This window comes from Narcine bancroftii, chromosome 11, assembly GCF_036971445.1.
Source record: "Narcine bancroftii isolate sNarBan1 chromosome 11, sNarBan1.hap1, whole genome shotgun sequence".
In the NCBI taxonomy this organism is placed as follows: domain Eukaryota; kingdom Metazoa; phylum Chordata; class Chondrichthyes; order Torpediniformes; family Narcinidae; genus Narcine; species Narcine bancroftii.
In genome coordinates, this window is record NC_091479.1 from 74,065,783 (window position 1) to 74,084,224 (window position 18,442).

Consider the following 18,442-nt stretch of genomic DNA (forward strand, 5'->3'; position numbering starts at 1 on the left):
CCCTGTCATTGTATTCTACCCTTCAGTAAAAATGCAGGACTGAAACATTTTTCTAATTAAATCAATGAATTCCCCATTGCTCAGTTGATTTCAGTCAGTGGCTTGACACATTACTGTTGTTTTGTGGCAGCTTGAAATGAGTTGAGAAACAAAATTCAGGCAGTGATGACCTTGACTGTCACTGGAAATGATATCAATCAGATGGAGATTTCTGTGTCTATTTTCTGTAAATCTCTTTTTCCGATTTTTGGTGGTGCAGCCTAAAAATACTAACTTCGGTGCATATAAACAAACATTACTGAGGACATTCAGTATGATGTCCCACCCTTTACCTATTCTCTTTTCAGAAAATACTTTGAAAAACCAGGAGATATGGTGGGGATTCTCATCCTTGGCGTGGGTTGTTGTGATGGCTTATATTAAGGGTGAAACTCTGGTGGCAAAAACTATTTTCTGGATGAAGGGTGGTGCGAATAGAGACAAATGTGAAATAAAATAAACAAATAGAAGAAGACACTAAATAAGATACAGCCATCACCTCAAATTTGGTCCAAATATATGCCTTTTAAGAAGAGACTTTACCATTTCAGAATAATTTTCATGACATAAACAGAGCATATAATACAGTCCAATGAGCCAAGATCATTTCAGTGATCTATTTGAGAAAAATTACTATAAACCATGATCCTGCAGCATTACCTTTATTAATAATGGGTAACAGGTTGCTAAAGGATACAACCATTTGGGTAATAAAAAGTTGTTCATAAAGAATTCATGAATCACTACCCAAAAATTTGAATAACAGAATGAAATAGGCTGTCATAGAATTTGGGAAAAATAGTCAATAAATATTTTTCTTATATACTAACGTACACTGTCAAGTATCATGGTAATATTACTTTAAAAATGTGCCAGGATTTTAATGTCTCTCAAAGAGTTGCATGGATAATCTGTGCAGAATTATTAAATAAATGAGATGAAAAGTAGGATAACATTGGCAGGTGGAATTTAATCCTGACCAAAATTCTTACTTGTTACAGCCAATCAGGTTTAAATTTGTTTAGATAAAAAAACAACTTCAATACTATACAGTAAATTACCCGTGTACAGTAAACGATAATAAGGGTAAAAGATGGTCACTGATACAGTTGATACAAGAAAAGAGATCTTCTTGTGGTCCCAGAGTAATTTCTGGTTAGGGTAATAAAAGGATGTTCAAGAACCTGATTGATAGTCATGGGGGAAGGGAAAGAAAAAACTGTTCTTGAAGCTTGAGGTGCTGAACTTCATGCTTTTATACCTTCTTCCCGAAGTTAGTCACGTGAAGTTGTGTCCAGGGTGACTGGGTACTTTATGATGACGGCTGCCTTCTTGAGGCAATGCTTCGCATGGATGTTTTCAATGGATGGAAGGTCAGAACCCATGATGGATTTGGCTAAGTTTGCTACTTTTTGCAGGCCTTGCATTCCTGGGAACATCAATGACAAAACCAGGCCACGATACACAGTACACCTGTAGAGGTTTTTGATGTCGTTGGAACCAATATTGTTTCAAATAAATTAGGGCCTTCTGCCAAGGAAACAGTCAAAAAATTAATGGAAATAACTAGCCCATGTCCATTTGAAGATCAAATGGCTTCCCTTTCCTTTCTCCCTTGTAGAATATTGAGGATTATGTTTGACAAAAATTTTAAAAAAAATTGTTGTTTGATAACCTGATGCAAAAGGAAAGACAGCAGCTTTTTTTCTGCAATAGTGGATATGGGATGAAAAGTAACTAGTGAAAAGTTATTTCAGCCTGAAACTTTGAGTTTTGGTGACAAAGTAAGATCTATGTGAACAAGGAAACATTTCTGCTCAGTGAAGAATATTGTCTTAAAAGCAGGAGACACAAAATTGCCCAACAGAATGCTTTGAAAATAAAAACAGGGATTTCTGTCTAAAATTTCCACATCTGAAGCAGTTTACTCTCCTGCCAACTGTTTTTCACTTTCAACTTTCCAGTTGGCAACCCTATTGGAACTTTGTGAGAAATATTTTTAAGCAGACAAATTTCTTGTCTCAAGTTGTAGCACTTAGATGAAACCTGAGCCAAAGTTTACAGATACACTATTTTATTTTATGTTCTGCTGACTGCCAGAATGGAAATCTAAAAATATGTATCAGAGAGTGACTATGTCATTAAACAAATAAAGAGCCCATGGGATCTGCAGTAAAGCTTTGCTACAGCTCTGCCCCTTCGCAGCAGTGCTCAGGGCAACTTTATTCTCCTCTGAGAAATGAGACAAGTAAGTACATAATATTTGCAACTAATATACAGCAGAAAAATTGTTCCTTCTGAATCCTATGCACACTACGAGAGCTTATGAAAAATATAATTCTGCCAGATGGGTACATATTCTCCCTCTAACTCAGCACTGCTGGATATTATCCTAACCTTAAACTACTCAGGGACCACAAGAAGACCTCTCTGCACTGTTGAAAAACATCTCTTTTTCTTGCACTAAACTGTAACAGTTGACTATTTTTTATCTTTATTATTGTTCACTGTACAGGGTGAATTTTACTGTCATTTTTCTTAAGCAGCAAACCTAATTGAATGTAACAAAGAATTTTGGTCAGAATTTTGTTAGACTAAATTCTTATTTTTTTTCTGCAGTCCATCTTTGGAGGTGCCCTGTGTATTTTAACGATTGGCGCTCAATTTTTAATTAATTAGTTTTACTTCGCACGTCAATGCAACCTACAGCACATTAATTGGTCGGAAGAGTTACCCTCATGGTTGTGTGTGTGAGTGAAAATACTTGATAAGGTCAGAACTTGAGGATGATGATGATGTCATAGAACCCAACAAGTCCATGCTGACCATCAAACACACATTCATACTCTTCATATATTAATCCTATTTATGTTGCCCCACTTTTCCATCAACACTCCCTCATTCTACCACTAACCTACATATGGTTGAAGTAAAAATACAATGCTGGAGAAACTCAGCAGTTCAAACAGTATATAATTTAAACTTTATATAATAAAGTTTAAAATACATAACCGATATTTCAGGCGTGAGCCCTTAATCAAGGTTTGGTAAAATATCAGCAGGCATCCAAATAAAAGAGTAGGAAATAGGTGGAGAAGGAAGGAGACAGCACCAAGCAAGGGGAGGCAGGATGGCTCAGTGAATAGAGAGAAAAGAGGGCGAGAAGAGCAGGAAGGGGGAAGGGAAGGAAGGCAGGGAGATGAGAGCAGGTTAGCAGAAACTGGAAAAGTTGATGATAATAACAACTGGGTGGAGCATGGTCAGACAGAAAATCAGATGTTGCTCCTCCAATATATGGGTGGTCTTGGTGAGATAGTTAATAAGGCCATGGGCAGACACATGAGTATGGGAGTGTGACACTGAACTGAAATGGTTTGCTACTGGGAGGTCTCTGTCACTGATGCAGATGGAGTGAAGGTGCTCAGTGAAGTGATCACCCAGTCTGCGCCCAGTCTCTCCCATTATAGAGAAGGCCACAAAAGGAGCACTGGATGTAATAAATTCATCCTGTGAATAGACAAGTGATGTGTTTCTTCATTTGAAAGGCCTGTTTGGATCCCTGGACTGTGGTGAGGTAGAAGGTGTGGGCACAAGTGTGGCACCTCCTGCGGTCATAGGAGAAGGTACCAGGGGGTGGGGACAATTGGTGTGGAGGGATGAGTGCAGAAGGATGTCATGGAGGGAGCCATCCCTATGAGGGCAAAGAGGGGAAGATGTGTCTGGTAGCGAGATCCTGTTGTAAATGCTGAAAATTCTGAAGGATATTGTGTTGGATGTGGAGGCTGTTGGGGTGGTAGGTGAGAACAAGGGGAATTCTGTGTTTGTTGTGTCTGGGGGCAGAGGGGGGGGCCAGAGAAGATGAGCAGGAAATGGAGGAGATGTGGATGAAGGCTGAGTTGATGGTGATGGAGCAGAAGCTATGTTTGTGGACGAAGGCAGATATTTTGAAAAAAATCTGGACTGGAAGACTTCATCTTGGGATGAAGATGGAGAAATTGAGAGAAGGGAATAGAATCCTTGCAGGGGGCATAGTGTGTGGAAGTATAGTTAAGGTAGTTGTGGGAGTTAGTGGGCTTGTAATATATATTGGTGGAAAGCTCGACTCCAGAGATGGAGAAAGAGAGATCCAGAAAGGGAGAGTGTTGCAGAGATGGACTAGGTGAGATTGAGATCTGGGTGGAAGTTGGTCACAAAGTGAATGAAATTGATGAGCTCATCATGGGTGCATGAGGCAGACCCGATGTAGTCATCAATGTAAAAGAGGAAGAGTTGAGGGGTCAGCTGTGCCACTGCACTACTGCATGTTTGTAGATCCTTTATGTGGTAATGACATGGTGATTTTAGCAACATGCCTAGCGCGGAATGCCACACTGACCACCGGCTGGTTCGCTGCAAGCTCAACCTTCACTTCAAACCAAAGCCCAGGAACAATAAAGCCCCCAGAAAGAGGTTCAATGTTGGAAACCTGCAGTCAGACGAAGCGAGAAGAAACTTCCAGGCAAACCTCAAAGCAAAGCTCGACGATGCAATCCGCCTCACGGACCCGTCCCCTGAAACCCTCTGGGATCAGTTGAAGACTACCATACTGCAATCCACTGAAGAGGTACTGGGCTTCTCCTCCAGGAAAAACAAGGACTGGTTTGACGAAAACAGCCAGGAAATCCAGGAGCTGCTGGCAAAGAAGCGAGCTGCCCACCAGGCTCACCTTACAAAGCCGTCCTGTCCAGAGAAGAAACAAGCCTTCCGTCGCGCATGCAGCCATCTTCAGCGCAAACTCCGGGAGATCCAAAATGAGTGGTGGACTAGCCTCGCCAAACGAACCCAGCTCAGCGCGGACATTGGCGACTTCAGGGGTTTCTACGAGGCTCTAAAGGCTGTGTACGGCCCCTCACCCCAAGTCCAAAGCCCGCTGCGCAGCTCAGACGGCAAAGTCCTCCTCAGCGACAAGATCTCCATCCTCAACCGATGGTCAGAACACTTCCAATCTCTTTTCAGTGCTAACCGCTCAGTCCAAGATTCCGCCCTGCTCCAGCTCCCTCAACAGCCCCTAAGGCTAGAGCTGGATGAGGTTCCCACCCTGGATGAGACATATAAGGCAATCGAACAACTGAAAAGTGGCAAAGCAGCAGGTATGGATGGAATCCCCCCAGAAGTCTGGAAGGCTAGCGGCAAAACTCTGCATGCCAAACTGCATGAGTTTTTCAAGCTTTGTTGGGACCAAGGTAAACTGCCTCAGGATCTTCGTGATGCCACCATCATCACCCTGTACAAAAACAAAGGTGAGAAATCAGACTGCTCAAACTACAGGGGAATCACGTTGCTCTCCATTGCAGGCAAAATCTTCGCTAGGATTCTACTAAATAGAATAATACCTAGTGTCGCCGAGAATATTCTCCCAGAATCATAGTGCGGCTTTCGCGCAAACAGAGGAACTACTGACATGGTCTTTGCCCTCAGACAGCTCCAAGAAAAATGCAGAGAACAAAACAAAGGACTCTACATCACCTTTGTTGACCTCACCAAAGCCTTCGACACCGTGAGCAGGAAAGGGCTTTGGCAAATACTAGAGCGCATCGGATGTCCCCCAAAGTTCCTCAACATGATTATCCAACTGCACGAAAACCAACAAGGTCGGGTCAAATACAGCAATGAGCTCTCTGAACCCTTCTCCATTAACAATGGCGTGAAGCAAGGCTGTGTTCTGGCACCAACCCTCTTTTCAATCTTCTTCAGCATGATGCTGAACCAAGCCATGAAAGACCCCAACAATGAAGACGCTGTTTACATCCGGTACCGCACGGATGGCAGTCTCTTCAATCTGAGGCGCCTGCAAGCTCACACCAAGACACAAGAGAAACTTGTCCGTGAACTACTCTTTGCAGACGATGCCGCTTTAGTTGCCCATTCAGAGCCAGCTCTTCAGCGCTTGACGTCCTGCTTTGCGGAAACTGCCAAAATGTTTGGCCTGGAAGTCAGCCTGAAGAAAACTGAGGTCCTCCATCAGCCAGCTCCCCACCATGATTACCAGCCCCCCCACATCTCCATCGGGCACACAAAACTCAAAACGGTCAACCAGTTTACCTATCTCGGCTGCACCATTTCATCAGATGCAAGGATCGACAATGAGATAGACAACAGACTCGCCAAGGCAAATAGCGCCTTTGGAAGACTACACAAAAGAGTCTGGAAAAACAACCAACTGAAAAACCTCACAAAGATAAGCGTATACAGAGCCGTTGTCATACCCACACTCCTGTTCGGCTCCGAATCATGGGTCCTCTACCGGCACCACCTACGGCTCCTAGAACGCTTCCACCAGCGTTGTCTCCGCTCCATCCTCAACATCCATTGGAGCGCTTACATCCCTAACGTCGAAGTACTCGAGATGGCAGAGGTCGACAGCATCGGGTCCACACTGCTGAAGATCCAGCTGCGCTGGATGGGTCACGTCTCCAGAATGGAGGACCATCGCCTTCCCAAGATCATGTTATATGGCGAGCTCTCCACTGGCCACCGTGACAGAGGTGCACCAAAGAAAAGGTACAAGGACTGCCTAAAGAAATCTCTTGGTGCCTGCCACATTGACCACCGCCAGTGGGCTGATATCGCCTCAAACCGTGCATCTTGGCGCCTCACAGTTTGGCGGGCAGCAACCTCCTTTGAAGAAGACCGCAGAGCCTACCTCACTGACAAAAGGCAAAGGAGGAAAAACCCAACACCCAACCCCAACCCACCAATTTTCCCCTGCAACCGCTGCAATCGTGTCTGCCTGTCCCGCATCGGACTTGTCAGCCACAAACGAGCCTGCAGCTGACGTGGACTTTTTACCCCCTCCATAAATCTTTGTCCGCGAAGCCAAGCCAAAGAAATATATATTGTGGCAATTAAATTTTCAAAACTTTAAAAAAAATGCAAGAATTATCAGGGGCTAACCTGCCAATAGTTCAGTGAATATTAGAATTCTATATATCAGATTGTGCTAGTTGGTTTTAATTTTTCATGGAATAATTGCCCATTTTCTGGGTTTTTTTCTTAGTCAAGTGAAAAGTAAGCAAACAGTAAGCTGCGGGAGGATCTCATTGAGTCAGGCAACATCTATGAGGAAAAATGTTGTCCTGAAAAATGTTGGCTTTTCTGTGTAATGCTGGATCTTCATTCATTCAGATAATTAGAGAATATTCCACCACACCCCCAATTGTGCCTTGAATTGATGGCAAGGTTTTGGAATGTCAAGGTATGAGTTATTCACTGCAGAACACCTGGTTTGTAGTCACATATCAAGTCTTCAGGGCTGGGGGAGTGACGTGATGGTGCACATTGGAGACGTGGAAAAATGCCTCTCTGGCAGAATTAATTAAAACCCGAATTGGAAAAACCTTTTTAAAAAAATTACTGTCATTAAAACTTTCTCTTAAATCTTTTTAACAATGGCTATGAAGAAATCTAAAACTCAAGTTGTGAAAAAAAAAGTGATTATAAAAGAGGTTGGAATGACTGAAAAAATGGGGCCTACCTTCACGATGGAGCCTGGTGGCTCGATTCCTCTCCCACAATGGACGACCCGACAAGCGATGGTATGGTGCATCTCACTCCAGCACTGCTCTGGTGAGCCGACGAAGATGGCGCTGGAGTGAGGAAATGAGTGCCTGAGCTGACTTCCCAGGAACAACTGTACTACTATGGAATCAACTACATTCTACCAGACTACGGAGCCTGTTAAGCCCTTGTCGACCAACATTGCTGGTCAGACTAAGGCCAAGCAAAAGGCCCATAGGCAAATAAAACCAGCTGCTACATCCACAGAGAAAGAAGAAAGTACAGAAGAAGAGCCTTCTCAAGAATTAGAGGAGAGGAATTGGTTCAGCATGAATATGGGCCCCAACCTCCACAGACTATTCAAGGTAAAATTGAAATTTCTCAAATTCCTCAATTCTCTGTTGATTTTTCAGCCAATTCAATTAATGGCTAATCAAATGAAACAGGAGTTTACATCTGTTAAAGCTCAATTCAATTCACAATTTGAATCTATGAAAGATGAAATGACTATTATTAAATCTGATTTGGCAAAATATGCTAAAGCTGTGGATAAGATTTAAAAAATTGAAGAAGATTTTCAGGATTGTCATTTTGATGTGGAACAATGTAAAGATACAGTCAATAAAATGGAAGATTCCTTTACAGCTTGTGAAATTCAAAGGAAAGATCTTTTACAAAAAAAAAATGATGTGTTGGAAAATCAAAGCTGAAAGAATAATGTTAAAATTGTTCGACTGCCTGAAGATTTTGAAGGTTCTAATCCAGTGCGATATTTTTTCAAAAATGGATACCTGAAGTTTTGGGTTCTGAAAATGTTCCAAGTGGTTTGGAATTGGTTAGAACTCATAGAGCTATCAGGAAAAAAAAACATTTCCGGGACAAACGCCACACTCTATCTTAGCCAGATGTTTGCGTTAACAAGATAAAGAAATTATATTAAGATTTGCAGTCCAAAATGCCAGGAAACAACAAGCTCTGTTAATGATTGGAAACCACAGAATATTTTTCAATGCAGACTTGAGTTAAACTATTGTTAAGAGAAGGAAAAATTTTAATCCAGCAAAATCAGTTTTGTTCAAGAAGGGATACAAGTTTGCTTTTTGGTACCCAGCTGTATTTAAAGTTTTTTTTATGGAGAGTTTCAGTCATGGTTTTTTACTGATGAAGATGTTTACTAATGCATTGCCTAATAATAAACAAAATGAAGCCAAAGTTATTCTTCTCAGCACCTAAAATGAGTCGAGATAAGTCACGAGATGAACTTTGAAGGATGGAACATTGAGAATCAATTGAGGTCGATGATGATCAAGTGAATAAAGATCTTGAAGAAGCTTCTCATACTTGATGGACCGATAAATAAAGTTATTTCTGTATTCTGTCCAGGGGGGCAGGGGGCCGGATTTTTATCTTCTCCTTCCAAAGTCAAGTGCCACTTAGTGGCAGAGGCCACTTCCCATATAGTTTTTTAAAAAAGTCTTCAGGGCGAATCCCAGGAAGAAAGGGTGTATTTATTAATGGGAGATGACACATTTAAAAAGCAAATATGAAGTTCCATTGAGAAGGTGACATGCATTTCAAATCTCACTTGGATAAATCTGGTACATCCCTCCAATAAACTTTAGTAACAGTCCCTAAAATTACTGTGTATGCTGTCTGCAACATATTATAAGTCTTCATTAAATTTAGAGTGAAGACAGGCACATTGATTCTGGATATCAGAGCTGATATTATATTGGTTGGGGAGAAAGGGTTGCCATTGGAAGGATAACAAAACCTATAGAGACACAAGACCTGAAACACCGACAATTCATTTTCCCCTCATAGTTGCTAGTCTACCTGATTTCCTCTAGCAGTTTGTTTCTTGGCAAAACCTACAGCCGAGGGCTTTCAATTAATGTGTTTGTCCAAAAGTCCATACAGTCATTAGAACCTGCTCTGGCATTAAGATCACAGTTGACCTGATGAGGCTTTAACTCTTGTCTGGTTCTTCAGTTGTTCAAAGATTTGCCACTGCCACTCTTAGCATTGCATATCTTTAATGACTCCAGCTCTTTCTCTTTTCCCCTTTTTTTGTCCCCTTTCCCATTGATGTCACTTGACCTGCTGAATTCCTTCAGTGTGTTTATCTTAGGGTTGAAAAAGACCCTTGTCTTTATTCAAATACTCAGTCTTTGGGTACAGATGGATTTATTGGAGCCAGGAGTGTTAGAGGTTATGTGGATCATGTGGAAAAGGAAATGGTCAGCTTTGATTTCAGTGAATGGAGAAGTACATTCAACTTCTCCTTTTTCTAATTTTATTAACTTGCTTATATTTTATATTCTTTTTTTTCAGTTCTGGTAGAGACATCTTTTTTCTGCTGAATGTGTTCCGCTGTTGAAGGTTCACATGTGTAAGATGGAACAATACAAAGTGACACCAGCGGCATCAGATCAGTGGTGTATACTAATTCCAGCTGGTGTTAGTGTCATAGCCACTAGTTCACTTCCCAATATGGCTACAATGTTTCACTTTTAACTTTGGAAGAAATTCACTCTAATACCCAAACAATAAGTATGGTGCTATATTGTTTCTCAGTTTGTATTAAAATAGGTGGTCGAAGATTTTATAGCTGGAATATTTTGTTGGGTAGTGTTGTCTTGTAAAACAGACCTTTGGCCCAAAATGGTTCATGGTCCACCTGTGATTCCTCCCATCTTCTTCTTTTGATTCAAACAGTATAACCTTAAATACTTTACCTTGTATTTTTTTCCACCACCCCCTTAAACACAGCTAATCCCCTGCTCAACGCTTGGAATACCAATTTTATTGGGGTTACAATAGGTTGTGAAGGTGGCTCATTGCCACCAATTCAAGGGTGAATAAGTAAAGAAAATTATTGTTGCCTTCTCTAAGGACACTGTTTTCTACATCTATATTAAAAAGTGAACTTGCACTATGAACCCACCACTACCTCACCATTACAGATAGGGGTGTTGTCTAAGATTGTAGCTGAAATGCTTTTGAACAGAGCCTTATGATTTACTCTGCAATTGTTTATGTTATACCTCACATCCAATTCACGTTGAGTTGTTGGAATAGTGAATGCATTTACACAGATAGTTTTTGTGACTGCTCAATGTGGCAGTCCTGTGAAGTATGGGAATAGATCAACTCAGAAGTTCAAAACATCATATGATGCAGACCAATAAAAGAAACCTGAAGGAATACAAAAATCAAGGAATATACATGTTTGTGAAAAAGAAATAGGACAATGCACTAAAAACTAATAGTAATCAGGGTAACTAAGGTTGTTCTGAAGAATTATAGCACATTAATATTTTAATCTTTGACCAAATTATGTATTCTCTTCAACCAGTATGAATTGTAAATACTTCATGCTATTTTAGCAGCTGGTTGCTACAGAAGGCTTCCATTTATTTTCCTCTTCTCATAAAAACGTATCTTGATTTATCCGTATGTTGATTGGATTGCAGGTCAGATAAAGGCTGCTGAGAGGTTGCAATTAGCATGAAATTTGAGCAGAAAACTGATGCTGGATGAGTAGCCATGGTCCTCTGCGATGATTTGTTGGCTTCGGGTGGCTAGTTGATATCGTTAGTCAGCAAGACTTCCTAAACTATGACTTAGCTGGTCAAGAGATAAAATTCACAGCTTTTATGGAATTTATACTTGACACATACTGATCTAAAATGCATGAGGAAATATTGATGTAAGTACAAGATGAGGTGCCTTCTAAAATGTGTATCAAACATCAGTATTTTGCGAGGTTATCCAAAGACCATGTTTCAGAACAAATTCTTGACCATGATATATTATTAAATAATTGTAACAATTTCAACATTCTCTCAGCAGGCTTAATCCAATCAATCGATGAGTACATAGACATTGTCACGATTGCTGTTCAATTAAGTTATCAGGCAACAATTTTTTTTTAAATTCCCAATTTAAATATCTTTTTCTTTGTATTTTTATTGTGTTTTCAAATGAAAATGTGCCCAGTTTATCTTTTGCTTTTAAACATGGATGTGAAAATTGCAGCCAGGTTTTTAGTTTGATGATTCGTTTGCTAGTGTAACAGGGGATCTTGCTCAGTGGGAGAGTGCAAGCTTTGCATATGTGAGGTTCTGTGTTCAATTTCCGGCACCTCCATGCTGGTGACCATGAATATCGGGGTGGTGGGAAGTTTAGTGCAGTGGTTAGAACAACCAGCAACACAGGTTTGAATCTGGTGCTGTCTGTAGGGTTTCCTCCGGGTGCTGTGGCTTCCTCCCATATATGAAAGATATATGGGGATAGTACGTTATTTGGTCACGTGGGCACATTTGCGTGGTGCAGGCTGAAAGGGCCAGTCACTATTCTGTTTCTCTGTTATGATTAATCCAAGCAAAATTATTTGATGAGCAATTTAAATAAAACTGACTAGAAATTGCCCTTATACAATGATTCTGATAGAAAATTAATGTTAGGGTGTTTTGTAAGCATGGAATAAGAATCAGTCTTTTCCTTCTTTTGCTGTCATATTGCATGTGTTACCCAGGTGTCTTACCAAGATGATTTAAAACTAAATAAATTCTTTACAGAGGTCATGTGCTGAAGATGAGATTAAGGATGTTGGCATTCAGCTTGTTTGGTCTTGTTATCTTTACAAGACTCATTACGACTCATCTCTTCCTCCATCTGGAAAAAGCCCTGGAGGAACTAAAAGCAAGAGAGATTTCACTTAAAAAGATGTGACAGAGTATCAAAATACATTAAAGCTCAAACACCAAAAAATGCAGATTTTGGATTTAGTTGCATGACCTTCACTACTTTAAAAAATAAACACAAGCAGGATTTTTTTTCTCTAGATGCTTTAACTTTCTAAAGGATGCAAAAGCAAGTCATTTTAATTTTGAAACAATCTTATGCCCCACAAGAATACTGAGCAAAGACTAGTCAATTTCATTAATAATACTGATGAAAGGGTAATTCATTTGTATTAGAGTTGTGCCCTAATCAGGGAACTAGCGAATGACATGGGTTAGGTAGGTCACATATTTTAGTCCGAAAATATAATGTGTTGACCGAAAATGGGTAAAATCAGTCAATATTTCTACTACTAATCCATTTCACTTATCACTGCTCAGACTGGAAGCAAGTATGGTTTCGATTCTCTTTCTATGATTCAGATAGCTACAAAGTTCATTAAAATAATTATGATGGTTTCATAAAGAATTCAAACTGTGCTGACAGTTTGACAAAGGCATTGACAAGTAAATTTATGGAATGATTTTATTGATGATAAGACTGAGCTCTGAATTCAAACAAAGGGCAACCAACAATTAAAACTGAAGCAGTCGCAAAGATATTCTGTGTCAAAATAATTATTTTTATGATAAATATAGTTCCTTCAAACAATATAGTCTGGGGGAGATTATTTAGCTTTCGGATCTGATTCATTTCTACTGGTCATTAATTCAATGCTACATTTCTACTTTGAAATTGTGCATTTGAGTCCTTAGACATTTTTGTTACCTGTTCTCTCCATCTTTCCATGCAGTATGTAGTCCCACTCATCTCTTTAAAGTTATTATTCACTGATATTTTCCTCTTCTTATGTTTTCAGATTTCTCAGGACAAAGGAAGAGACTATTTGTCCCTTCGAGTCAGTGCTGGTTCTTAGACCAGTCCTATCTGTTCAATTCCCACTGATTTTCCTATCTCTCATATCCATCACTCACCTTGATTCTACTACCATTTACCTTCTCTAGCCAATAAAACTACTGGCCAAAATATCCTTGGGGTATGAATGAGCACCTAGAAAACCCACATAATCACAGCAAAAGCATACAAATTCAACACAGACAGCACCCAAGGTAATGGTCGAACCCTGATCACTGGAGCTTTGAGTCTGTGGTGTTTATTGTACTGTTAATCTTATAATATTTTTATGAATTCTAACTCAATTTTTATTGGTTGCTTAAAAGGCATTTAAACAGGCACATGAATAGGGAGAAATATAGGCAAGTTGCAGGCAGGTGAGATAAGTTAAATTGGCATTATGGTGGGCACATACACACACCCCATGGGCTGAAACACAGAATCAGCAGGTCAAGTTTAAGATTTTATTTCAATACCTTTGTAAAAGTTATCAAGGCTTACTTTGAATAAAAGTGTTGGATTTTCGGTTGCCAGCCTTAACTCAATGATAGCACAATGCACCACTGAGCCAAAAGATCTTGCATTCAAGCCAAGTTGGCATGCATCAGTGAATACTGAACCTGGAGGTCAGGTTATGACTGGGGGGAGCAGGATTTAGATTCCGGGAGAAGTGATACCATCTCCAAGAGCCCTGCGCAGGCCAGAGGGGTTTCACTTTAAGAAAGTTGGCACTAATGTCCTGGGGGATGGGGGAGAAGTTGACTGGGAGATGGTGACTTTTTAAACTAAATTTTCAAGTTGTTTAAGCACCAGGATTCAGTATTGGAAAAGGTGTCCAGTACTGAGAGAAATAGAAAATGGCCCCCTTCTCGGACTACTGACTCATTTTCTCCCTCAAGATACTCAGCTGGTGACCACCGCTCAGTTTTCATACCAGTCAACTATACCGCATCCTTTTAACATCTATTAACCTGACCCCTTTTGTCAACTGCTGGCCAGAACTCTCTTCTTAAAGCTTCCTGATCCCTGGCTGTTGATGACCCCTTTCTGACCCCATCCATCTACTTTTCCTGTGGACCTCTTTGCTAACCTATCCATAATTAATACTTTTTACTGTGTTCTGCAGTGTGTAAGACCTTTTCAGGAGCTCACACACTCTGAATCCAATGCATGGCTGAGTTTTCCAACAGCCATTCATTCAAACCTGTCATATTACTGACACTTTATCATGCCTCGACTGGCATAATTTTCCACATGGATATCTTAAATCTCACTCATTTATCTTGGTGTCAGGATGTAATCATCCACCTTTTATCAGAGACGCAGGTCACAGAACAAAAATATAGTCAATTTAGCAGATTGGACCTGAATTAAAGGCAGGTTATGAGGAAGACAGGCAGAAAATGATTGCGAGCACTAGAGAGAAAGTAATAAATGTGGAATTTCTATCCAACTTTAAAATCAAAATGAGGCTTGCCAACCACTTTGATTGCAGAAGTGCTGCAGCTGACAGCAATTTCATGTGAATGGGCTAAAGGCAAAGTGTCAATTCAATTTAACAGCAGAGAGTTCTATGAGAAAACACATCTGTCACCTGAAACTGGTATGATTTAATTTAAATCACTTTAGAACAGCTGGATCAGAAATGACTGCTCATTAGTGACCATCTTTATCTCTCTTAATCTGTGACTAAGATTAGAACATTGCACAAAACTGACCCTTAAATCAGGACTAGTGTTTATTAGCATTTCATTTGTACAAAAGAGCAATTGGTTAATGTCTGCAGAACTGGAAAAAGCCCCCAGTGACTGAATTAAAATGGATCAGTATACATACTACACCTCTGACCTATTGAAAATAAAATGCTAGTAACATTCTACAGAGAAGGCAACATCTGTAATATTAAAAATATAAATATTTTCTTTATTAATAGGGAGTTTGTGCATGCTTATCTTTTGCCGAGATAATATCCTTTTCTAACACCCTTGGAATACTATTAGTTTTCTTCACACCATTAAAATACAATTGCATTTCATACTTTATCAACAAACATGTTGTATTTCTATAATGCATTGCAAATATGTAGAATCTCCTCTGAGCTTTGGGGGCACACACAACAAACACAAAATAACTTCCTTGTGGCTACAGTATTATTATCTGAGAAGGCATTTGTTTCTGGGAGATTACCCCATCTCCCTGTGTGAATTAGATTGGCAGTGGTCACTGTAAATTTCAAAATGAATTGAGGTTTTGAATAGGTAGCAGGAAGAGGAAACACTCAGTTTTCATTAGAAAATTTATAGTACTATCTTTATAAATGCTGTGGCTATGGGAACAAATTCAAGATTGGATATCCTTCAGCGAGAGTTGTTTTCTAACTCTCCAAAGTCTTTCCACCATCTGCAAGCACGAGTTGAACTGTGATGGCAGACTTGCCTGGATAAGTGAAGTTCCAGCTCCAGTAATGTACAAGGATCATAATATCTGAAAAAAAATGCCCTCTTGAATTATACTATTTCTACCAGCAGCTCATCTTCCTCCACTGGTGCACACTAGCTATAGTGTGCACCATTTACCATCAATTTCTTTGGTATCTTTGAAAGTGCCTCTCAAATCTTTGACCTCGGGTGCAAGGGCAATATGGATATGGAATTAGTTATGTGCAATTCCTCTCCCAAGTTGCATATTATCACATCTTGGTAAAATGTTGCTGTTCCTCCATCATCACTAGGTGCAAACCCTGGAACTCTGACCTAACAGCTCTGGGGGAGATACCTTCATTAAAAGGACTGTAGTAAAAGTTAAAGAAGGCAGCTTCACCATGGAGGTTGGCTATGCCAATATGCCTACATCCTGAAAATTAATTTAAATCTGATTAGACCTATTTTATCCTCTTTGCCATTACAGCAGTCAAAAGTTGGCATATGTATTGGAAATTGTACTTTTTGTATTTTTACATGACAATAAAAGCAACCTTGAACCTTATCCAGATGTGCTACATTCAGGAAGGCATCATAATCCTTTGCAGAAGGTGTGTTATACACGTGTGAACATCTGCAGAGAATTGAGAGCTGTGCCATCTTCTGCAAGTACATCTATACTTGTGTTGTTTGGCACAATGGTAACTTCAGTAAAATGAAACTGTATAATAAATTTTAATGCAATCTGACCTGTGTCCTACCTAAACTTTGGATTTCATTTTCCTTCCTTTATAAACTGTCACAGACAATGGGTCAAGGCATCATCTTGAGATTTTTAACAGAAACATTCTGTTACCCTATATTGGCATTCCTTTTTATTGCCTTGTCCTTTTAAATTTCACAAAGAAGGATTTTCTTCATCATTCATTAATTACATTCATATCTGAATCTGAAGCTATGAATGATTACTATAATCACCTGACCTAGAACATTTGAGGTGAAAATATCATGCTTCCATTTAAAGACTTTTATCCATTTGAGCAAAAAGTGGACCAATGGCCAAAAATCCAAGGTTGTGCTCGAGACCATCGACACTGTTTGAGGAGAAAAAGTGAAAGATATTAAAACAAAGCTAGTAAGTTGCACATATGATAGAGACATATTAAAACTTAAAAATGTATCTAGCAGCAAAATACTGCCAGACATCTGTGGCATTGTAAAGAAAGGTATCAATGGTGGATTGATTTGATCAGAAGCTGAAATAGATTTGGATAGTTTGAATTAAATGCAGTTTAAATGTTCACAAATGTCACTTTTTCTCCTTAGCCATTCAATATTGAAATATCCTTCCAGACATTTCTTTTGCAACCAACCATCCAATCAGCAAACGTCAGGCTCAGGTTGAAGTATTTGCAGCCATCTACAACCAGTAAATAAATACCAAGTAGGTGATCCATTCTTCATCAACATCACCATCTACTTCATAAGTAAAAATTTGCCAAAGTGTGCCCTGACTGGAAAAATGAAATTCAACTTCAGTTAGATCGTTCTGTTTACTTTTATCAGTCAAATGGCAGAAGAAGCTTACTGATAATGCTGCCAGTTACTGCTTATTCTCTAACAGCCTGCTTCCTTTACCCAGTGAGCATTTCACCAAGGCTACTTGACTCCTAGCTCATCACAGGCTTGATCCAAACATGCATCAAAACCTGCATTCCAGAGATGAGGTTAAAGCGACTGGCCTTGACCCCAGGACAGCTTTTGATTAAATATGGAATCCAGTAAAATTAAAGTGGATGTAAACCCGAAATAACTCTCCGTTGGCTAGAGTCAGAGCTAATCCAAATGGTGATTGATGAAGGCTAATGATCTCATCCCCAAGAATTCCTTGGAAAAGTGTCCCAAGTTTGACCACTGTAGCTGCTTTACCTGTGACCTTCATTAAATCAGCACCATTTTGACTTGGATGTATATACCTATTTGTTATTAAAATCTGATCCCTATGATCGTACTCCCTACCACCACAAAGATAGCAGGGGTTCAAGTTGAGAGCTTATCATTACTATAGAGGATTAGTGACAGACAGTAAATACAGTTCTGATTTTCATTCTGTCTTTCCAGGTTCAGATTAGAATCACAGACATTCATGGGGCAGTGAGAGACCATTTGCCAGCTTAAACGATTATGAATAAAACAAATAACTGGTCTTTGTCCCACTTTTCTTCAGATTCTTGATTAACAAAATCTATCATTCTAAAATTAATATTTTAATTTGGAGTAATCGGTCAGAAAGTTCCTTCACTTCTGATTTAAAAATGACCTTTGTGATACATCTTTTATTAGTAGAGCAGTTTTAGCTTAAAGAAAGCATTGCTGCAAAGTCTCACCTTTTATTTGGTTATTTATAGGGCTTCTTTATTCTTGTCACTTCCACTCAGCTGGAAGTTCAGTTTTTGAATGCATCAGAGCTAACTTTTCCTTTATTTTTTTATGAAATGAGCTAATATCAGTTAGTCTTCACATCTGGATGTTAAAGGTAAATGCCTTCTGTTACTCAAACTACCTTATGTTGTTGATAAAAACTTGAAGTAGAAAAAGTGAGGCCCTTTACCTGAAACTTTCTAATTTCTCTGTTACCCATTTGCTGAGTGAATTCAGCAAATCCAAACTGATACTGATGCCTCTTTCTGTGATTTGGAAAAGGAGCTACATAAAGTGGACTCCGTTAGTCCTGTAATCATCCAGTGCAAGTGCTAACAAGAGATATGCATTTGAAGAACCTACCTATCGTATGGTACTGCTCA

The 18,442-nt window shown here is 39.6% G+C and overlaps 1 protein-coding gene across 8 annotated transcripts in view; it reads left to right on the forward strand.

Moving 5' to 3' along the window:
- scube1 (signal peptide, CUB domain, EGF-like 1) overlaps window positions 1-18,442 on the forward strand; it is a 224,172-nt gene that overhangs the window by 90,833 nt on the left and 114,897 nt on the right. For 2 of the 8 annotated variants that reach the window (XM_069903414.1, XM_069903411.1), the window contains exon 2: window positions 16,965-17,082. The exons of 5 other annotated variants lie outside the window; for them this stretch is intronic. The gene's annotated coding sequence lies outside the window, so the exon portion shown is untranslated. Of the gene's footprint in view, window positions 1-13,183; window positions 13,434-16,964; window positions 17,083-18,442 lie in introns of all 8 variants that reach the window. One more of the 8 variants, XM_069903413.1, reaches the window with a different exon arrangement.